The sequence below is a fragment of the Macaca mulatta genome, chromosome 14 (genome assembly GCF_049350105.2).
Source record: "Macaca mulatta isolate MMU2019108-1 chromosome 14, T2T-MMU8v2.0, whole genome shotgun sequence".
NCBI lineage: Eukaryota > Metazoa > Chordata > Mammalia > Primates > Cercopithecidae > Macaca > Macaca mulatta.
In genome coordinates, this window is record NC_133419.1 from 13,455,942 (window position 1) to 13,480,527 (window position 24,586).

Sequence of the window (24,586 nt, forward strand, 5' to 3'; positions counted from 1 at the left end):
TCCCAAGTCCTGGAGCTAACTTAGGGAGAAGCTTGGAGACACTGAGAGGGAAAGGCACTGGGAAAAGCTGCAGACACTTTCCCAAATCCAGGACCAATAGCAGGACATCATTTTTAATCTGGGTGCATACAAAGTCAGTCATTCCATGGTGAGCCTGCAGCATGGCCACATAAGGATTATAGTCTTGGGCCAGAGATTGGAGTTCTTGCCCTGGTGTGGGCTAAGAGCCTCCACAGCTAGAATTGTGGAAAGTGTCTGAGCAGTGAGCACTGGAATTGTGCTCTCCTGTGTTGCAGGCCTGAGGTGGGAGCAGAGCTGCTACAGTTGTGGATCTCATTCTTTTGTATGGTTGAGTAGTACTCCATTGTGTATATGTACCACATTTTCTTTATTCATCTGTTTATGTACACTTACGTTGCTTCCAAATCTTAGCTATTGTAAACAGTGCTGCAATAAATGTAGGAGTGCAGATATTTCTTTGATACACTGATTTCCCTTCCTTTGGGTATATATGTAGCAGTGGGACTGCTGGATCATATAGTAGCTGAATTTTTAGTTATCTGAGGAACCTCCAAACTATTCTGCATAGTGGGTGTATTAATTTACATTCCCATGAACAGTGTACAAAGGTTCCCTTTCCTCCACATTGTCACCAGTATTTGTTAGTGCCTGTCTTTTGGATATAAGCCATTTTAACTGGGGTGAGATGACATCTCATTGTAGTTTTGATTTGCATTTCTCTGAAGATCAGTGATGTTGAGCACCTTTTCATATGCCTGTTTGTCATGTGTATGTCTTCTTTCAAGAAATGTCTACTGAAATCTTTTGCCCATTTTTTAATCGGATGACTAGATTTTTTCCTTATAGAGTTTTTTGAGCTCCTTATATATTCTGGCTATGAATCCCTTGTCAGATGGGTAGTTTGCAAACATTTTCTCCCATTCTGCGGATTGTCTCTTCATTTTGTTGATTGTGTCCTTGCTGTGCAGAAGCTTTCAAACTTGATGTGATCCCATTTGTCCATGTTTGCTCTGATTGCCTGTGCTTCCGGGGTATTGCTCAAGAAATTTTTGCCCAAACCAATGTCCTGGAGATTTTCCTCATGTTTTCTTGTAGTAGTTTCATAGTTTGAGGTCTTAGATTTGTCTTTAATCCATTTTGATTTGATTTTTGTGTATGGTGAGAGATATTCATTCTTCTGCATATGGATATTCAGTTTTCCCATCACCATTTGTTGAAGAGACTGTCTTTTCCCCAGTATATGTTCTTGGTACCTTTGTTGAATATGTGTTCACTCTAGGTGTATGGATTTGTTTCCAGGTTCCCTAGTTAATTTCTAGGTATTTAATTTTATGTGTGGCTGTTGTAAATGAGATAAATCTTTTTATTTCTTTTTCAGATTGTTCACAGTTGGCATATAGAAATGCTACTGATTTTTGTATGTTGATGTTGCATCCTGCAACTTTACTGAGTTTATCAGTTTTCATAGTTTTCTAGTGGAGTCTTTAGGTTTTTCCAAATATAAGACAATATCATGTGTAAACAAGAATAATTTGACTTTTCCTTTTCAATTTGGATGCCCTTCATAGCTTTTTCTTGTCTGATTGCTCTAGCTAGGACTTCCAGTACTATGTTAAATAACAGTGGTGGCAGTAGGCATCCTTGTTGTGTTCCAGATCTTAGAGGAAAGGCTTTCCATTTTTCCCCATTCAGTATGATACTAGCTGTGGGTCTGTCATAAGTGACTTTTATTATATTGATGTATGTTCCTTATATCCTCAGCTTTTTGAGGGTTTTTAACATGAAGAGATGTTGAGTTTTATCATATGACTTTTCAGCATCATTTGAAGTGATCTTATGGTTTTTATTTTTCATTTTGTTGATATAATGTTCTACGTTGATTTACTTGGGTATGTTGATTCATTCTTGCATCCCAGGGGTAAATCCCACTTGGTCACGATGAATGATCTTTCTGATGCATAGCTGAATTTGGTTTGCTATTATTTTGTTGAGGATTTTTGCATCAATATTCATCAGATTGACCTGTAGTTTTTTTTCTTTTTTTTGATGGGTCCTTGTCTGGTTTTGGTATTAGGGTTTTACTAGCCTTGTAGAATGACTTTGGAAGTATTCCCTTCTCCTCTATTTTTTTTGAAACAGTTTGAGTAGAATTGATACTAGTTCTTTAAATGTTTGGTAGAATTCATCAGTTAAGCTATCAGGTCCCAGGTTTTTCTTTACTGAGAGACTTTTTACTATGGCTTTGACCTCATTACTTGTTATTGGTCTGTTCAGGTTTTGGCTTTCTTTATGGTTCAGTCTTGGTAGGTTGTATGTATCTTGGAATTTGTTCATTTTGTCTAGATTTTCCAATTTATTGGCATATAGTTGCTCATAGTAGCCACTAATGATCTTTTGAATTTCTGCAACATCAGTTTTAATGTCTCTTTTTAAATTCCAGATTTTATTTATTCGAATCTTCTCTCTTTTTTTCCTGGTTAGTCTGGCTAAACATTTGTCAAATTTATTTAACTTTGCAAAATATCAACTACCTGTTTCACTGATATTTTTCCCCCCGAGACAGAGTCTCACTCTGTCGCCCAGGCTGGAGTGCAGTAGTGCGATCTTGGCTCACTGCAAGCTCCGCCTCCTAGGTTCACACCATTCTCCTGCCTCAGCCTCCCGAGTAGCTGGGACTACAGGCACCCACCTCACCATGCCCGGCTAATCTTTTGTATTTTTAGTACAGACAGGGTTTCACCGTACTAGCCAGGATGGTCTCGATCTCCTGACCTCGTGATCTGCCTGCCTCAGCCTCCAAAAGTGCTGGAATTACAGGCGTGAGCCACTGTCCCCGGCCTGCCCTTACAGTTTCTATCATGAGATGATGCAGCATGAAGGTCCTCATAAGATGCCAGCATCTTGATATTAGAGTTCCCAGCCCCAAAAACTGTGAGAAATACATTTGTTTTCTTTTATAAATTACTTAGCCCGTGATGTTCTATCACAGCAACACAAAATGGAGTAAGACAGAACCCGTATTTTTGGCACCTCTGAATTGAATTAAGGCCGTATTTTTCTTATCTGAATCACTGTAGTAGCCTCTTCTAACTTCCCTAACATTCTCAAATCTAATCTCTTATTACTCATAGAGCAATGGTATTAAAACAAACTAATCATAGCACTATCCTGAGTCAGAATATTGTCTAGGGCTGTCCAATAGAAATATAATGCAAGCAACACATGTAATTGTAAGTTTTCAAGTGCCATATTAAGAAAACTAAAAAGAAATATATATAACTTATTTTAATAATATTTTCTATAACTTCACATATCCAAAATTATTTCAACATAGAATCAATATAAAATAATTATATATTTTACATTTTAAAATGTATATTAAGTTTTGAAATCTTATATGTATTTTATCTTTACAGCACTTCTCAGTGCAGTTTAGTTGCATTTTCCAGGTTCAGTAGGTACATGTGACTATTGTATTGGACAGTGCAGCTCTAGTCCTTAGTTATCTCCTCTTTTCTGTTTATTCATTTCCTTGGTGATCCCATCTAGTCTCATTACAAGATGCCAATGACTCTTCTACTTTTTTAAGATTTCTTTCTTAAGCTTCTTTTTTGTCATTACATTTAAAAAAAAAATTTATATAGGTTTTTGGGAACAGGTCATATTTGGTTACATGAGTAAATTCTTTAGTGGTGATTTGTGAGATTTTGGTGTACCCATCTCCTTAGCAGTATACACTGAACCCAATTTGCAGTCTTTTATCCCTCACCCCCTCCCACACTTTCCCCCGAGTCCCCAAAGTCCACTGTATTGTTCTTATGCCTTTGCAGCCTCATAGTTTAGCTTCCACTTATGAGTGAGAACATACAATGTATGGTTTTCCATTCCTGAGTTACTTCACTTAAATTAATAGTCTCCAGTTCCATCCAGGTTGTTGTGAATGCCATTCATTTGTTGCTTTTTATGGCTGAGTAGTAGTCCATCGTATATGTATACCACAGCTTCTTTATCTATTCATAGATTGATGGACATTTGGGCTGGTTCCCTATTTTTGCAATTGCAACTTGTGCTGCTGTAAATATGTGGGTGCAAGTATCTTCTTTGTGTGACTTTTTTTCCTCTGAGTAGATACCCAGCAGTGAGATTGCTGGGTCAAATGGTAGTTCTACTTTTAATTCTTTAAGAACTCTCCACACTGTTTCCATAATAGTTGTATTAGTTTACATTCCCCCACCAGCAGAGAAGTGTTCCCTTTTCACTGCATCCATGCCAACATCTATTTTCAAAAAAAATTTTTTGATTATGGCCATTCTTGCAGGAGTAAGGTGGTATCACATTGTGGTTTTGATTTGCATTTCCCTGATCATTAGTGATGTTGAACATTTTTTCATATGTTTATTGGCCATTGTATATCTTCTTTTGAGAATTGTCTATTCATGTCCTTAGCCCACTTTTTGATGGGACCGTTTGATTTTTTCTTGCTAATTTGTTTGAGTTCCTTGTAAATTCTGGATATTAGTCCTGTGTCAGATGTGTAGATTGTGAAGATTTTCTCCCACTCTGTGGGTTGTTTGTTTACTCTGCTGACTGTTCTTTTTGCTGTACAGAAGCTCTTTAGTTTAATTAAGTCTAACCTATTTATTTTTGTTTTTGTTGCATTTGCTTTTGGGTTCTCAGTCATGAAATCTTTGCCCAAGTCAATGTCTAGAAGGGTTCTTCCGATGTTAATTTTTTTTTTTTTTTTTTTTTTTTTTTAGATTTAAGTCCTTGATCCATGTTGAGTTGATTTTTGAATAAGGTAAGAGATGAGGGTCCAGTTTCATTCTCCTATATGTGACTTGCCAATTATCCCAGCACCATTTGTTAAATAGGGTGTCCTTTCCCCACTTTATGTTTTTGTTTGCTTTGTCAAAGATATGCCAACTGTAAGTATTTGGCTTTATTTCTAGGTTCTCCATTCTGTTCCATTGGTCTATGTGCCTATTTTTATACCAGTGCCATGCTGTTTGGGTGACTGTGGCTTTATAGTATAGTTTGAAGTTGGGTAATATGATGCCTCCAGATTTGTTGTTTTTGCTTAATGTTGCTTTAGCTATGTGGGCTTTTTTTTTTTTTGGTTCCATATGAACTGTAGGATTGGTTTTTTCCAGTTCTGTGAGGAATGATGGTAATATTTTGATGGGAATTGTGCTGAATTTGTAGATTGCTTTGGCAGTATGGTCATTTTCACAATACTGATTCTACCCATCCATTAGCATGGGATGTGTTTCTATTTGTTTCTGTCATCTATAATTTCTTTTAGCAGTGTTTTGTAGTTTTCCTTGCAGAGGTCTTTCAACTCCTTGATTAGGTATACTCTTAAATATTTTATTTTATTTTTGCAGCTATTGTAAAAGGGGTTGAGTTCTTGATTTGTTTCTCAGCTTGGTCGCTGTTGGTGTATAGCAGAGCTACTGATTTGTGTACATTAATTTTATATCCTGAAACTTTGCTGAATTCATTTACCAGTTCTAAGAGTTTTTTGGATGAGTCATTAGGGGTTTCTAGATATACAACTGTATCATTAGGAAAAAGCAAGAGTTTGACTTCCTCTTTATTGATTTGGATGTCTTTTATTTCTTTCTCTTGTCTGACTGCTCTGGCTAGGACTTCCAGCACTATGTTGAATAAAAGTGGTGAGAGTGAGCATCCTTGCCTTGTTCCAGTTCTCAGAGGGAAAGCTTTCAACTTTTCCCCATTCAGTATTATGTTGGCTGTAGATTTGTTATAGATGACTTTTATTACATTGAGGTATGTCCCTTGTATGCTGATTTTGCTGAGGGTTTTAATCATAAAATGATGCTGGATTTTGTCAAATGCTTTTTCTGCATCTATTGAGATGATCATGGGACTTTTTTTTTGAGATGGAGTCTTGCTCTGTTGCCCAGGCTGGAGTGCAGTGGCCGGATCTCAGCTCACTGCAAGCTCCACCTCCTGGGTTTATGCCATTCTCCTGCCTCAGCCTCCCAAGTAGCTGGGACTAGAGGTGCCCACCACCTCGCCCAGCTAGTTTTTTGTATTTTTTAGTAGAGATGGGGTTTCACCATGTTCGCCAGGATGGTCTCAATCTCCTGACCTCATGATCCGCCTGTCTCGGCCTCCCAAAGTGCTGGGATTACAGGCTTGAGCCACCGCGCCCGGCCGATCATGTGATTTTTGTTTTTAATTCTGTTTATGTGGTGTATCACATTTATTGACTTGAGTATGTTAAAACACCCCTGCATCCCTGGTGTGAAACCCACTCGATCATGGTGGATTATTTTTTTGATATGCTGTGGGATTCAGTTAGCTAGTATTTTGTTAAGGATTTTTGCATTTATGTTCATCAGGGATATTGGTCTATAGTTTTCTTTTTTTGTTATGTCCTTTTCCTGGTTTTGGTATTGGGGTGATACTGGTCTCATAGAATGATTTAGGGAGGATTCCCTTTTCTCTATTTTCTGGAGTTGTGTCAGTAGGATTGGTACCAATTCTTCTTTGAAGGTCTGATAGAATTCTGCTGTGAATTCATCTCGTCCTTGGCTTTTTCTTTTTTTTGTTAGCAATTTTTTATTACCATTTTAAGCTCACTGCTTTTTTTTTTTTTTTTTGGTATGTTCAGAGCTTCTGTATCTTCCTGGTTTAATCTAGGAGGGTAGTAAATTTCCAGAAATGTTTCCATCTCCTCTAGGTTTTCTAATTTATGTGCACAAGATGTTGATAGTAGCCTTCAGTTATCTTTTGTATTTCTGTGGTTTCAGTTGTAATATCTCCCATTTCATTTCTAATTGAGCTTATTTGGATTGTCTCTCTTTTCTTGGTTACTCTTGCTAATGTTCTATCAATTGTATTTACTTATTCAAAGAGCCAGCTTTTTGTTTCATTTATCTTTTGTATTGCCTTTCCCCCCCCCAATTTCATTTAGTTCTGCTTTAATCTTTGTTATTTCTTTTCTTCTATTGGGTTTGTGTTTGGTTTGTTCTTGTTTCTCTAGTTCCTTGAGGTGTGACCTTAGATTGTCTATTTGTGCTCTTTCAGACTTTTTGATGTAGGCATGTAAACTTTTTCTTAGTACTGCCTTTGCTGTATCCCAGAGGTTTTGATAGGTTGTGTCACTATTATTGAGTTCAAATAATTTTGTAATTTCCATTGTGATTTCATTGTTGACCCAATGATCATTCAGGAGCAGGTTATTTAATTTCCATGTATTTGCTTGGTTTTAAAGGTCCCTTTTGGAGTTGATTTCCAATTTTATTCCACTGTGGTCTGAGAGAGTACTTGATATTATTTCAATTTTCCTAAATTTATTGAGACTTGTTTTGTGGCCTATCACTTGGTCTATCTTGGAGAAAGTTCCATGTGCTGATGAATAGAATGTATATTCTGCAGTTGTCAGGTAGAATTGTTTTGTTAATATCTGTTAAGTCAATTTGTTCCAGGGTGTAGTTTAAATCCATATTTCTTTGTCGATTTTCTGTCTTGATGACCTGTCTAGTGCTGCCAGTGGAGTACTGAAGTCCCCCCTACTATTGTGTTGCGATCTCATTTCTTAGGTCTAGTAGTAATTGTTTTATAAATTTGGGAGCTCCAGTGTTAGGTGCATATATATTTAGGACTGTGATATTTTCTTGTTGGACAAGGCCTTTTATTATTATATAAAGTCTCTCTTTGTCTTTTTTAACTGCTGTTCCTTTAAAGTTTGTTTTGCCTCATACAGGGATAGTTACTCCTGCTAGTTTTTGGTGTCCATTTGCATGGAATATCTTTTTCTACCCCTTTCCCTTAAGTTTATGTGATTCCTTGTGTGTTAGGTGAGTCTCTTGAAGGCAGCAGATACTTGGTTGGTGAATTCTTGTCCTTTCTGCAATTCTGTATCTTTTATTCTAATTCTGTCTTCTGAACTCTACATTCCATATCCAACAGGTTACTTGACATCTCCAGTTGAATATTAAATAAATATTTCAAACTCAATATTGTCAAAGCAAACTCATCATCTTCCTCTGAAAACCAGTTCTGTACAGTCTCACCTGTATCACTTGATGTCAAGTCATTCCTTCTATTAGCTTGAACAAAAACCCTGGCATTATCTTTAACTTCTTTCACACTCCATACCCAATCCATCAAGATATTAAGTTGGCTCTACCTCAACATATGTCTATATTACTTTCACCACCTTCACTACTAACAACTTTGAGTCTCACCTGGACTTTTGAAGTAGCTTTCTAAAAAGTCTATTTGGACCCCTTCATTCTCTTTTCAACACAGAAACCAAAGTGATTCTTTTAAAACCTAAACCAGATTATTTAACTTCTGTTTATGAAACACTATAATAACTCCAATTCACTTACAGTAAAAGCTAAAATGTTTACAATGGCTTACACAGCCCTATATTGTCATGCACCTCATTATTTTTTCTAGCTTGTTTTCTACTACTATTGTGGTTGCTCACTCTGTTCCAGAAATGTTCCAGAAATACTGACTACATTTTTCTAGGAACTCTTCATCAAAGACTTCATTCTGACTCTTTTCTCCCCAAAATGTTCTTTCCCAACATATCTTTGTGGTCAAAACCATCACTTTTTCAAGTCCTTGCTCAAATGTCACCATGGTAGTTTGAACTGTTGGTCACAATTTTTTACTTTTAGGTAATAATAATATATTTTCATACTCTTGCCATGATCTCATGGTGCTTGGATTATGCTTCCCTGCTCTTTAATTTAGGACTTGATCATTTTATTTGTTTTAGCTGGGATTTTAACAAACATGACCCAAGCCAAAGCTTGAAATGGTCTTGTGTGATTAGGATTGTCCTCTTGTGTTCTCACTTTTCATTGTGAGAAGAATATGACTCTAGTAGCCCCTAGTCTAAAAGCAATAAGATACATATGGAGTGGACTGGACCTGTCCTGTAGCTTGGAACCAGGCCAAGAGCAGCTGAATCTCTGCCAAGTCTGCATGAGTAAAAAATAAATGCTTGTAATTGTATGCCACTGGGTTTTTGGTGGTTTATTACATAACAATAGATGATTAATGGAGTCACTTTTTCAATGAGCCCTACCTCAACCACCCAATTTTAGGTGATAACCTATATCCCTTTGCCACTTTCCCAAAAATTCCAGTCCCCCTTAGCCTACTCTTTTTCTTTTTGCTTCTATAGCCTTATCATCTTCTAATATACTATGCCATGCTAAAATAAAAGCTCCCTAAGAACTTGGATCTTTGTTTTGTTTGCTAATGTATCTCAGGCACCTAAAACAGTGCCTGACACATCATGGTACTCAATAAGTACCGGCTGAGTGATCAAACTCCAAATGTGATATTATAATAAGCTTCACTCAGGATTTTGTGGGAAACATGGCACATCAACCACCATAATATCCTTCTTCAAGATATCCCCTTTAAAGACAATGGCACATCACTCATCATACTATCAGACACAATAAAATTCAATTTTAAAATCTCTGTTCAATTTTACCAAATACTTCTTGAATACAACACAAAGATTTTATGTTTCTTTCCCTACACAAATTGTATATATCCCACTATTTCCTCAGCAGTTATGCTCTCTCATTTTTTATTTGCCCCACTGGCAAAATAAATACCATACGGGCAGTTGAATAGTCACCAACAATTTTCTGTTTTTCCAAAATGCCCCTTGTGTATCTTATCATTTTTCTTCATATCCTAGAAGAATGTAAAAGGTAGCCTTTTAACAAAAGACTCTTATTATTAAAGAATATCATTGATAAGAATCTAAGTTTTTTCATATTGGTATATTATTTTCAACCAGATAAAATGAGTCCCTTGAGAATAGAGATTGTGCATTTTTAGTTTCAGTCTCTGGCGTACTGCTTGACTGATACACAGTCATTAAATGTAATGAATAACAATCAGAAATTTGATTTACTCACAAGCCAGGATGACCAAAATGGGTATGCTGTTAGTAATGCAATAGGAGTATATGTCGCTCCAAATGCAACAATTTGTGTGAAAAACAAATACATCCAGAGCAGTCCCAGGCAATCAAGAAGTATACCAGTCATTATTTGTATGGCCTGGAAGAAAATAACACTACCATTATTATTTTAGTTCAACCTTTGAAAGGAATATACATCAAGAAAAAGCCAAGGTGAAGATGGAAGGTGATGACCTAACAGAATTTTAACTTTCTCAACATTCAAATCAGATAAGGAGACTTTATTATTTCAGAGCAGTTTGTAGATATAATGACTATGTACATATCCAATAAAATTATACTAGGAGTCTGTTTATCTGATCGGTTCAGGAGATTACATAGCATTAGTCCTGGAGTCCAGAAGAATTGATCTCTTTTGAGAGTCATCAATCCCTGTGTGGTCAACAATCCTTGACCTGTATGGTCAAGAATTCTTGACCTAGGTCAACAATATTATCCTGCATATACAACTCTTATGTTCTACAGGCAACTAGACTTGGTATTTCTGACCTTCCCTAGATTCCTCTTATCTTACCAAAGCTGGGTTTTGAACTTTGGTTCCTTTTGTTCTTCCCACCTCCAAAACATCTATAACTGATAGTCTTGAGTCCTTCACAAGAGGGTTCTTTTGAAAGGATAGTGAGCCTTTGGGATCCTTGGTTTTCTGTCACTCTTCCAAGGGGCTATTTCCTGATGTGGAGGTCTCAGATAATTCGTACCCACTGAAGTTATAGGTCAGTTATGACAGTTTCTCAGCCGTAGGAGGACAATTCTAAGTTGTATGAAGAGCCCTCTAATGTATCACTGTAGGGCCTTTCAGTTGGTTTTCAGGTAGATATTTCTCAGGGGTGCTTTTTTCCTGCCACAGCTGAATAAGCCAACATTCTGACTCTCCCTACCTACACTCCCAGGTAAGCACAGGGGTTAAGTTTGAAAAAGCTGAAGGAGCAGGATTGGAGTTCACCATACTGCCACCATAGTTTCACAATGTCTGGGGATTCCTGACATATTTTCTCACAGATATTCTTAAAACATGGACACCTCTACTTGAAGTTTGCAATGAGCTTCTGTTTTGGTGTGTGATTCTGGGGAGAGCCAAGAAGTGGCTAATTAATGAAAATACTATTTTCACTTGCAGATTAATGCCTAGGCAACACAAAACTACGCATTTAGAGGTACTTCAGGCAGGCTGTGGCAGGAAGCAAGGGGAAATTGGAATGGACAGGACTTTTCCCACTGACTGACATGCTGTGCACATTTCATCTCCTTGCTTGGCGTGGAACACAATGACTTTCTCTGAAGTCTGAGTTTAGTGAAGGATGTGGAATTACAAAAAAACCTTTATTTTTAAGTAATTATATATTCATAGGAATTTTCAAAACTATGGACAGGTCCTTGTGTCCTGAGTCCAGATTCTCAGAATGATTATATCTTACATAACTATATGACAATATCAAAATTAGGAAATTAACCTCGATACAGTGTGTGTGTACAGTTATGTGTCATTTTAGCACATAAGCATATTTGCATAATCACAACCATAATCAGGATACAGAACTATTCTATCACCATGAAGATATCCCTCATGCTGCATCTTTATTGTCCCAACAATGCTAAACTTCTGGTAGTCACTAATTTGTTTTTCATATCCTCACTATTATCATTTTGATAGTGTCAAATAAATGGAATAATTCAGTATGTTCCTTTTGTGATTGGCTTTTTTGTTGTTGTCCAGCAAAATACCTTTGAGATTCATCAAGTTGTTACGTGTAACAATGTAGTTCACTCCTTTTTAATTTCTGAGTAGTAGTCTATGGTATGAACAACTAGAGTTTATTCACCTCTTGAGGGGGTATTTTGACAGTTTCCAGTTTGGGAGCTATTACAAATAAAGATGCTATGAAGAGTCATATGTAAATTCTGCAGACATCAGTTTTCAGTTATCCAAGATAAATACCCTGGAGCTCACTTGCTAAACTTAATGGCAAGTGTATGTTTAGTACTTAAATAAGATGTCAAACTATTTTTGAGAGTGATTATATCATTTTCATATTCTCACTGGCAATGTAAGAGAGATCCAGTTTCCCTGCATCATCTCCAGCATTTGGTATTGTCACAATTTCTTATTTTAGTTGTTCTAATAGGTTTGTAGTGATCTCTCATTATGGTCTTAATTTGCATTTCTCTCGTGGCTAATGATGTTGAGCATATTTCCGTATGCTTATGCCATCTGTATATCTTCTTCAGTGAAATGTCTTTTCATGTCTTTTGCTGGTTTTAAAGTTGGATCATTTGTGTTTTTTCTGTGGTTGAGTCTTAAGGATTTTAAGAAGGATATTCTTAGATATAAATCCTTTGTCAGAGATGTGGTTAGCAAGCATTTTCTCCTACTCTGTAGCTTGTCATTTCATCTTCCTAACAAGGGTATTTCATAAAACAAAACTTAATTTTGGTGAAATAAAATTTATTGATTTGTGTCTTTTATGGATGGATCATGTTTTTAAGGTCATGTTAAAGAGCTCTAGAGTCCTAGGTACTAAATATTTTCTCCTATGCTTTCTTCTAAAGGTGTTATAGTTTTATATTTTATATTTAAATATAGTATTCATTTTGAGTTAATTTTTGTATAAGTTAGGAGACTTTAGTTTGAGGTTCTTTTATTTTTTGCCAGTGGTTATCCTGTTAGTCCAACACAATTTTTAGAGATGACTATACTTCCTCCATTGAATTACTTTTATAAAAAGTCAGTCAACCATAACTGTATGAGTCTACTTATGGATAGTGTGTTCTGTTCCATTTATCTGTGTATCTGTTACTACACCAATACCACACAGTCTTAATATCTGTAGTTATAAAATCTGTAACTACATGTCTTAAAATCAGGTAGTATGATTCCTTTCACTTTATTCTTCTTTAAAAAATTTTAGCTATTCTAGCTTCTCAACCTTTCCATAGAAATTTTTGATAATCTTATTTAAATCTACAAAAAATGTTTCCAGGATTTTGATAGGAATTGTGCTAAATCGATATGTCAATTTTGGGACAATTAATATTTTTACTATGTTGAGATTTTCAGTCACAACAATAAATGTCTTTTCATTTATGTAACCTACTTGGAATTCTTTTATTTTATTTTATTTATTTATTTTTTGGAGATGAAGTTTTGCTCTTGTCAACCAGGTTGGAATTCAGTGGCATGATCTCGGCTCGCTGCAACCTTTGCCTCCCAGGTTCAAGCAATCCTCCTGCCTCAGCCTCCTAAGTAGCTGGGATTACAGGCATGTGCCACGGCACCTGGCTAATTTTTGTATTTTTAGTAGAGACGGGGTTTTACCATGTTGGTCAGGTTTGTCTTGAACTCCTGACCTCAGGTGATCCACCCGCCTCAGCCTCTATTAGTATTAGATAATTTTCAAAATATGAGTCCTGTACATATTTTGCTAACTTTATACCTAAGTATTTGTTTGGCTGATTTTAAATAGTATTGTGTTTTAAATTTTGTTGTCCATATGTTCATTGCTATTATATAAAAATATAATCAATTTTGTATGTTGATCATTAATCTTGTATCCTGTAACCTTACTGAACTCACTTATTAGTTCCAGGAGTCTTTTTTTTTTTTTAATTGCATGGGATTTTCTACATAGATCATCATGTCATCTGCAAACAGGGGTATTTTCATTTTTTTCTTTACAATCTGTATGCTTTTTATTTTTCTTTTTTATCTTATTGATCTGTGCTAAGACTTCCAGTACTGTGCTAGTAAGCATGGTGAGACATGATATCTTTGCACTGTTACCAATCTTAGGTGAAAATACTTCAATTTTTAAACATGAAATATAATGTTAGCTGTAAGTTTTTTTGTGGGTGTTCTTTATCAGGTTGTGGAAGTTCCCTTACATTTCTATTATTCTAAGAGCTTTCTAAAATATCATGAACAGGTGTTAAATTTTGTCAAATGTGGTTTATTTTGCATCAACTGACATGATCATGTGATTTTTCCTCTTTAGCCTATTAATATGATGGGTTACATCGATTGCTTTTTGAGTACTAAACCAGCTTTGTATATCTGGAATAAGTCTCACTTAGTCATGGTGGAAAAGTATTTTTAAATATTGTTGAATTATATTTGCTAATACTTCATAAATGATTTTTGGGTCTATATTCTGAAGGATATGGATCTATAGTTTTCTTCTTTTGTACTATCTTTATTTGGTTTTGGTATCAGAATAATATTGGCCTCTTCAAATAAGTTGGGAAATGTTTCATTCTCTTCTGTTTTTTTGAAATATATTGAAAATAACTGGTGTTGAATATTCTAAGAACATCTGGTAGAATTCTTCAGTGAAATCAGGCCTAGCCTGGACATTTCCTTTTCAGGAGTTTTAAAATTACAAATTTAATTTTTCTAACAATTATAGGGCCATTAAAATGATCTATTTCATATTGAACTGTAGTTTGTGCTTTTTGGGAAAATTTGTTCATTTTATCAAAATTGTCAAATTTGTGTCTATATTACTGATAGCAGTCTCTTAATATTATTTTGAGATGTAAATTATCTGTAGTAATATACTCTATTTTATTTCTGAGTTTGATAATTTTTGTCTTCTTTTTCTTGATCAGTCTTGCTAGATGTTTGTTGATTTTGATGATATTTTATAAGAATCAACTATTTGTTGTACTGATTTTCTCTACTTTTTAAATTTTAATTTTATTGATTTATTTTCTTATCTTTATTATTTTCTCCTGATTTCTTTGGGTTTATTATTTTGGTCTTCTCTTTTCTAGTTTTTTTTTTAGGTGAGAGTTTAGAGTATTTATTTGACAATTTTCTTGTTTTCTGTAAGCATTTAGTGTTATACATTTTGATATCATGTATTTTCATTATAATTTAATTGAATTTTATAAATTTTTCATTGAAATGTCCTCTTTAAAGCATTAATTATTTAGAAGTGTCTTAATTTTCAAGTTTGGAGCTTTTTTGTTATCTTTCTCTTACTTGGTTTCTAGTATGATTCTATTTTGGTGAAAGAACACATTCCATATGATTTCTTTTAAATATTTCTTTTAAATATTCTTTTAAATATTTAAATATATTCTTTTAAATATTTCAAAGTTTGTTTTATGGCCCAAAATATAGTTTATTTGGTTAATGGTCCATGGACACTTAAAAAGAATGTGTATTCTTAAGAGCAAAGACATGGAATCAACCTAAATGCTCATCAACGGTAGACTAGATAAAGAAAATGTGGTACATATACACTAAGCCATAAAAAAGAATGAAATCATGTCCTTTGCTGCAACATGAATAGAGCTGGAGGCCATTATCCTAAGCAAACTAACACATGAACAGAAAACTAAATACTGCATGTTCTGACTTATAAATGGTAGCTAAATGTCCAGTACACATGAACACAAAGAAGGTAACAACAGACATCAGGACCTGCTTGAGGGTAGAAGTTTGGAACTGGGTGAGGATTGAAAAACTACCCATGAGGTACTATGCTTATGACTTGGGTGACTAAATAATCTGTACAATAAGCCCCCATAATAACAATTTACTATATAACAAACCCACCCATATACCCCTGACCCTAAAAGTAAAAAAAAAAAAGAAAAAAAAAGAGTATATGTTCTGATGTTAGATATTCTATAAATATTAATTACATTTTACTGGTTGATGGTGGTGTTGAGTTCTTTAATATATTTGTTTTTCTTGCTTAGTTATATCAATCAAATTTTTATTTTTAAAATTTATTTTTTTAGTGATATAATATTTGTACATATTTGTGGGGTACATGTAATATTTTGCTACATTTATTGAATGTGTAATGATCAAGCCAGGGTATTTAGGATACTTCTATGTGTTGCAAATGTTTCAAGTTCCTCTCTTCTAGGTATTTTGAATTGCTTTGGCTATTTGAAAACTTTTTTGATTCCATACAAATTTTAGGATTCTTTTTTCTATTTCTATAAAAAATGACGTTGGTATTTGGATTTGGAATACATTGAAATTGTAGATTTCTTTGGTTAGTATCGTCATTTTTCCAATCCATGAGCATGGGATGTCTTTCTGTTTGTTTGTGCCCTCTTCAATTTCTTTTATCAGTCTTCTGTAGTTTTACTTATAGTTTTCCTTTCACCTTCTTGGTTAAATTTATTCCTAGGTATTTTATGTTTTGAAATTGTAGGCTTCAAAACATTAGTAGGTATATCTCAACTGGGGACCCAGTTTGAGGTATATGAAATAAAAAGAAAACCCAGGAAACTCACTAACATATCATTCTCTGGGTTCAAAGCTCCCTAAATCTTATTCTTCCTTATCTGTACTTCTCAGGATCTTCTTGTATTTATCCAAAGTTTTAGATATAGTTAGTGGTAAGAATAGGGAGAAATGGCCTTTGGAATGTCTTAATGCATGAAATAAAACCAAAGCTCTGTATCTTCTTAGATAACAGTAGATCTCATTAGAAAGACAGTAATATAGACAATAACAAATTTATTTATTCTCAAATACATTTCAACTAATTATTTCCCAATATCAAGACCAGATAAATGGATAAGGGGGTTAGGAATCCACATCTTTAATATCATACCTTGAAAATGAGGAGAGAAAATATTGGGTTCATTGCTTGTTTTATGTAAGGCTCTTAGTACAATTCTGGCAAAGGATCAGGCAGATCTTAAATAAGTGGGAGTAATAATATACTTGTGATGTTGGGAATTTTCCTGAACCAAACTTTAATCCTGCTTGTTTAATTCTAATCTGGTTCTATCATCCAACAATGAGTGGATAATGCAAAATCATCCAGCAATATGGGTGAATACCTGCCATATTTGATGAAGTTGACTGGGAAAAGAGTCATGTGTTTTGGGGGTAATCTTGAAAGCACAGTGCTATTGTGACCACCGTCCATAAAGCTCTATGGTCTGCAGCTTCTCCTGAATGTAGTTTCCACAATTTGATCATCTCATTTAGAACCATGTCATTAGCTTAGCTTGAAATAATTTATAGATGCCAAAAAGAGATTTCTTTACCCATTTCCAGAGTCAGGGTTTTCTGAGAGCATGAGTGGGTTTAGACTTTGTTGGGTCTTTTACATGTAGCTGATAAATTCATAATTTCTGCTTTATTTAATGTGAGCCTGATAAATAGCTTATGTGTTGAGGCTGAATGTGGAAAAATGCAGATGCTACATAACAATTTCAGGACACTTCTATTAACATTCCTCCATTTGAGGAGTTCATAATAGAGGTGGTTACAGTCTCTTCCCTTTTATATTTAGAAATCGCAACACTATAATCATTTATTCACTCAAGTGGCATTTAGTTCTTACCCCCAACATTCTTGTTTCCTCTCTTATCCACAGACGAGTTCGTGGCATTTTTCACTAAGATACAATAGACAAAGAATAAATGTGTTCCTTTTCTGTAGGAAAATATGAAAACAAATTAATGTTAATTTTTTGGGGGGTAAGAAACTTAAACTTTAGAGGGAAATCCGACCTACAGCTGCCTATTTTTCATGACTTTGTTGTTCCCTGAGAGCTTTTTGCATGAAACCACCAATATTACCATCTTGAGAAATCCATTAGTTACCTCTCAAATTGTTTGTTCACTTACAAACCTTAAATTAGGCTTTAGTAAATAGAATATGGTGACTGTCCCAATAACATCAATCCCTCTAGAAATTACCCATCTCCCCACATCTTACAGGGTCAGAAACATTGGGCTTTTGGTTGCCATGGTTTATTCTCTTACTCATTGTTTCCCTCTAAATTAAAGCCTGGTTCAGGGGTACCTGACTGGAAGAACCCATGTCATATACCTCCACCAGATGCATGGGAGGCTGGAAAATAGAGTGATATGTTATATTCTGGAAAGGTGGGCTTCATAAGTTAGGAACCAATAAAAATATAGAGAGGGTGTTCAATAGATAAGAAAATTACAACTCACAGATAGTTATCATTAGATTGTATATAACCTGTGTTACTTCTCCCTAGCATCCATATTTAGTATCCATAATTATTATTTCATCCTAGCTGATTGGGTCAAAGGTAAACATCTAAAGCAAGGTGAGTTCATGATATTCTCTTTCCAAGATTGTTCAGGCTGGTCTCTTGTTGAGAAGATGTAAAAATTTAGTAGCAGTGGCATTGCCATGCTCTTCTCTAATGGACAAAATTGTAGAGAAAGTAAGTTTTGAGAGTGAGAGGATAGAGAAGACACCCAGAGAAAAGCAGAGATGGAAGAACAGAACTTCCCAAGATTATGATGGCTTTCCATTTTCTAGTTCCAATTTCTTTCAGAAACCTGGCTGATTTCTGGTCCTTACATTATGTAAAATACCTGTTCATATATTATAACAAATATATCTTAATTTTGCTAAAACTAATAAGAGAGAGCTTTTGTTTCTTGCAACATTTTTTTTAATTGCTTTGTCTTGTAAATTTTCTCATGTGGTTTTGACAGTCTCCCCAATCTCCAAGGGAAGACTGTCAAAGTCTAAGATCTTGTCTTTACATTTTTCGTTTATAAACGTTTCCTTTCACTTATATAAACCATGAACTCTTAAGGCTTAAATTGCCTTTGAGATGGCCCATTAAGCTTGAAATTGAAAGCTATAGTGGAAAGAGTCAAACTTGAGTTCGTATCTTACCAGTCGTGAGTTCAAATCTTACCTTACGTGACCTTGTTCACATCATTTACTCTTTCAAAGTCTGTTTCCTCAGCGCCAAAAACAAAACAAAACAAAACAAAACAAAACAAAACAAAACAAAACACCCTCCCTCCTGTAGCACTGTATTGGGGAGCAAAAAAGAGAAACTTACAAAATTGAAACTCGAACAAGAGGAACTTATGGTCCACAGCAGACCATATCCTACACTGACTTGATCACAAGGCCAGAGGGGTGTGATCCTGCAGCTGGTGCCCTTAGTTACGCATCTTCCGGCTTCAGAGTTGCGGAGGCAGCACTCCCTAGTCGGAGATGTTTCCTGGGTGGTGACCCTCATCTCTTCTCGCGAGATTCCAACGCAGCGGTTATGGTCTAGAGCGGCCGCCAGGGGACTCCACGTGGAGACCTGCGCCGACACAGGCACCCTGGGGGCCTGGAAACTGTTCTGAGCCTGCTCTCCCTCAGGACTGCAGTGAGAGATGAGTCGTGGGGTGGGATCTGACACAGACGAATGCTTTCCTGTCCATGTTAGCGTCATACTCGCAGCGCCTGACTCCAGTCGCAGGCCGATTCTCTGGATGCCTCCACAGAGACTTCGTTATCAAGCACATGTCCTCTTCATCACTTCTGTAATAGGTTAGTATTAACAAGTCTTTTTACTTTTAATCCCCACAAGGTCTAGAGGGAAGGGTACTAATCAATAAACCTGGGCCCTGGTCCTTAACTCTCCCTTTTATTTGGTAGTTGCCTGTTTGAGCAAAATATTGATCTTCCCTATTCTTTACGTTGTTTTACTGTATAGTTAAGGTTTGCATTTTGGGGTAAAGTAAATTATAAAATAGAGAGACCACAGATTTCAATGTGCCCTTAATCCTGTGCCTGGTGATGACCTGACAAATGTCAGGCAAACAGTCAAAACACAAGTAAACAAGTAACAACAACAACAACAACAACAACAAACTCAAAAACCAAAACCAAAGTGTACAATCACTGCAGACTTTTTCAGCTTCCTATGAAAACTCTTCAGAGATAATATTTTATGCCCAGTGAGACTCTGTGCTTAATTCAAGTTGCTGAATAAGATAAAATACCTTTCCATAGCCTGAAAATAAAACGTGTAATATGTGATATGATCTATAATTATTATGTACATGCATTTTATATATCAGGAAGTTTATAAAAGAGAAAAAACACCCATCATAGCATGATGATTTTATGAATTATTAATATCTTTGTCAGTTGATATTATTTATAGACCCTCTATATTATACACAATTTAAACTTAAAAAATGTGTCACAAAGTGCTTGGTGTATCAGAACTGAAAATCCTTTTTTTTTTTTTTTTGAGACGAAGTCTCACTCTGTCACCCAGGCTGGAGTGTAGTGGCATGATCTCAGCTCACTACAACCTCTGCCTCCCGGTTTCAACCGATTCTCCTGCCTCAGCCTCCTGAGTAGCTGGGATTACAGGCACATGCCACCATACCTGGCTAATTTTTGTATTTTTAGTAGAGACAGGGTTTCACCATGTTGGTCAGGCTGGTCTCGAACTCCTGACCTTGTGATCTGCCTGCCTCGGCCTTCCAAAGTGCTGGAATTTCAGACATGAGCCACCACACCTTGCCCTGATCATACCTTTCAGCAGAGTGAGCTGTTTGCCATTTCTCTGTGTAACTGAATATTGAACGTTATTTTGGAGTACATCTTTTTGAATTCTTTCCTGACCACATGTGGAGCTATACAAATTAGGGAGATTAGCACCTCAAGTAAAAAAGGGGAAAATGTTTGTGGAGGAATTGGAGGCTTGAGAAAAGATGCTTTTCCTAGTTCTTGTTGGTATATAGAGGTGATTTTTGAAGTTAAAGGTGAGATCATTTGTATAGAGGGCTATTTTTGAATAAAGTTACTAGAAACATTCTAAACTTTTTTTTGTTCAAATATGGACTAATTTCTGTTATACCTAGGAATATATACCTAGGAATGTGATTGCTGAGTCATAGGGCATACTTTTAATTGGCTATAGTTGATTCTGCTAAACAGCTTCCTAAAAATATCAATTTATGCTTCCCTCATACACAATATGAGACTTGCACATATCGCTAATACTTGATGTTTTTAGTTTTTGTAATTTTATATTTTAGCATATTTGTAGTAGAGTTGTATTCAGGGTTTTTCATTTCCTTTAATGGTAATAATATTGAGCACATTCTTATATGCCTATTGGATACTTGGTGATCCTCATTTGAGAAGTACCTATTCACATTTTATACCCAATTTTATATTAGTCTATTTCTTAATACTTAGTAGGATTTCTTTATATAGGAAAACATGCAGCTTCTAGAGTCTAATAAACAGGCATGATTGGGAGGCAAAAATAGATTTTGAGAGAGATTCATCCACTTTTAATTCCTGGGGTTCCATGACGAGAACTGATTTCTTCCCAAAACAGGGTGAGTGGTGCCTTCACTGTTTTTCCCAAGGAGTCCAGTGACCCCAGGGGTTATCTTAAGGCCTCTCATGTGTGTATTGAGTGGCAAGACAAAATGGAGAAAAAGAATTTAGGCAACTGAGAACAAAACCTTTTTCCAGCAAAACAAGATCCAAGAAAAGAAAAACATAAAGGCCTTTTTAAATATACCTATAATTTGGATATCCACTTTTAATTAAGTTGAGTGCTGTTTAATGCTCATTTACCATTGCAAAAATCTTGATGTGAGTCTTTTTCCAGGAATATGTATTCAAATTATCTTCTGTCATTTATTTGAAGATGTCTGTTGATGATAAGTTTCAAATTTTAATGTAATCTAATTTATTAATGTTATTTTTCTAGGTAATCTTTAGTGTGTCCTGTTAAAAAGTTTTTTTCCTATCCAAAGTTAATATAAGATACACTTCTATGTTATATTCTAAATGCTTTATTGTTCTGTTTACATTTTGAGCCATCTGAAATTGATTTTGTATGGTATAAGGTAGAGGTCAAAATCTTTGTGGTTTTTTTTCTGGTTTCTATATTCTATTTCAGTTTCTGTCTCATTCTTCTGTATGAGGATATTCAGATTTCCCATTTATTATGCAAGTTACATCATTTATTGAAGAGACTATCCTTCCCTCACTGCATATTCTTGCACCTTTGTAGAAGATTAGTTGACTGTCTATGTGTGCATTTGTGGGTTTTCCATTATATAATATTACATGTTATGTATGTTTCATAAATCCTATAAGCTTTATTTCTCTTTATTCTTTTTTTCTCCTCTGAAGGTATATGTATTAGTTTGTTTTCACATTACCATAAAGACACTATCCAAGACTGGATAATTTATAAACAAAGGAGGTTTAATTGACTCACAGTTCTGCATGGCTTGGGAGACCTCAGGAAACTTACAATCATGGTGGAAGGGGAAAGGGAAGCAAGGCATCTTCTTCACAAGGTGGCAGGAGGGAATTGCAAGCCGGGGAAATGCCAGATGCTTATAAAACCATCAGATCTCATGAGAACTCACTCACTATCATGCGGATACCATGGGGGAGACTGCCTCCATGATCCCTCCCTTGACACATGGGGATTACAATTCAAGATGAGATTTTGGTGGGGACACAGAGCCAAGCCATATCAGTATATTTTAAAGTAATCTTTTACTTCATAGATGGGTTTGATGAGTTTTGCTGTTGATGCTCTCTATTGAATTTTTTTTTTTTTCAGCTTTTAAGTTCTGGGTTACATGTGCAGGTTTGTAGGTTTTTGTGTTTTGTTTTTTGAGATGGAGTCTCGCTCTCTAGCCAGGCTGGAGTGCAGTGGCGTGATCTCGGCTCACTGCAACTCTGCTTCCCGGGTTCAAGCAGTTCTCCTGCCTCAGCATCCTGAGTACCACGGGTGTGTGCCACCATGCCCGGCTAATTTTTTGTATTTTTAATACAGACGGGGTTTCACCATGTTGGCCAGGATGGTCTCGATCTCCTGACCTCGTGATCTGCCCACCCCGGCCTCCCAAAATGCTGGGATTAGAGGCATGAGCCACCATGCCTGGCCTGTAGGTTTGTTTTAGAGGTAAACATGTGCCATGGTGGTTTGCTGCACAGATCAACCCATCCCCTAGGTATTAAGTCCAAGATCCATTAGCTATTCTTCCTGATGCTCTCCCACCCCACCCATGACATTTTTCATGCAGTGCGTGTTGTTCCCCTCAGTGTGTCCATATGTTCTCCTTGTTCAGCTCCTACTTATAAGTGAGAACATGCAGTGTTTGGTTTTCTGTTTCTGTGTTAGTTCACTGAGGTTAATGGCTTCCAGCACCATCCATGTCCCTACAAAGGACATGACCTCCTTCCTTCTTATGATTGCATAGTATTCCATGATGTATATGTACCATATTTTCATGACCAAATCTATCATTGATGGGCATTTGGGTTGATTCCATGTTTTTGCCATTGAGAATAGTGCTACAATGAACGTAAGTGTGCATATATCTTTATAATACAATGATTTATATTCCTTTGGGTATATACCCAGTAATGGGATCCAGCGGCAGCCCATCAAAAAGATTATCCACCGTGATCAAGTTGGCTTCATCCCTGGGATGCAGGGTTGGTTCAACATATGCAAATCAATAAATGTAATTCATCACATAAATAGAACTAAAGACAAGAACCACATGATTATCTCAATAGATGCTGAAGAGGCCTTCGATAAAATTCAACATCCATTCATGTTAAAAAATCTCAACAAACTAGGTATTGAAGGAACATGCCTCAAAATAATAAGAGCCATATATGACAGACTCACAGCCAATATCATACTGAATGGGTGAAAGCTGGAAGCATTCCCTTTGAAAACCAGCACAAGACAAGGATGGCCTCTCTCATCACTACTGTTCAACATAGTATTGGGAGTTCTGGCCAGGGCAATCAGGCAAGAGAAAGAAAAAAAAGGGTATATTCAAATAGGGAGGGAAGAAGTCAAATTATCTTTATTTGCAGATGACATGATCCTATATCTAGAAAACTCCATCCTCTCAGCTCAAAAGCTTCCTCACCTGATAAGCAATTTCAGCAAAGTCTCAGGATACAAAATCAGTGAGAAAAAATTGCTAGCATTCCTATACACCAACATGGACAGAGAGTCAAATCATGAATGAACTTCCATTTGCAATTGCTACAAAGAGAATAAAATACCTAGGAATACAACTAAAAAAGGAAGTGAAGAATGTCTTCAAGGGGATTTACAAACTACTGCTCAAGGAAGTTAGAGAGGACACAAAGAAATGAAAAAAACATTCGATTCTCATGGATAGGAAGAATCAATCTTGTGAAAACGATCATACTGCTCAAAGTTATTTATAGATTCAATGCTATTTCAGTTAAACTACCATTGACATCCTTCACAGGATTAGAAAAAAAAAACTATTTTAAAATTTTTGCTAAGCAAAAAGAACACAACTGGAGACATAATGGTACCTGCCTTCAAACTATACTACAAGGCTACAGTAGCCAAAAGAGCATGGTACTGGTACACAAACAGACACATAGCGCAATGGACAAAAACAGAGAACTCAGAAATAAGACCACACACCTACAACCACCTGATCTTCAACAAACCTGGCAAAAACAAGCAATGGAGAAAAGATTCCCTCTTTAATAAATGGTGCTAGGAGAACTGCCTAGCTATATGTGGAAAATTAAAACTGGACCCCTTCCTTACACCTTATAGAAAAATTAACTCAAGATGGATTAAAGGCATAAATGTAAAATCCAAAGCTATAAAGGCCCTAGAAGAGACTCTAGGCAATACCATTCAGGACATAGGCAAGTGCAAAAATTGTATGATGAAAATGCCAAAAGCAATTTCAATGAAAGCAAAAATTGACAAAAGGGACCTAATTAAACTAAAGAACTTCTGCACAGCAAAATAAACTATCATC

General features: G+C 35.8%; 1 long non-coding RNA gene across 1 annotated transcript in view; it reads right to left on the reverse strand.

Annotated features, from left to right (window-relative positions):
• The window catches only part of LOC100423855 (uncharacterized), a 28,491-nt gene extending 9,576 nt beyond the window's left edge, over positions 1-18,915 (reverse strand). Inside the window, exons 1-2 of the long non-coding RNA XR_013404511.1 lie at positions 18,676-18,915; positions 17,332-17,423 (exon numbers count right to left, since the gene is read on the reverse strand). This is a non-coding gene — a long non-coding RNA (uncharacterized LOC100423855). The remainder of the gene's footprint in view (positions 1-17,331; positions 17,424-18,675) is intronic.
• Between the last annotated feature and the right edge of the window lie 5,671 nt (positions 18,916-24,586).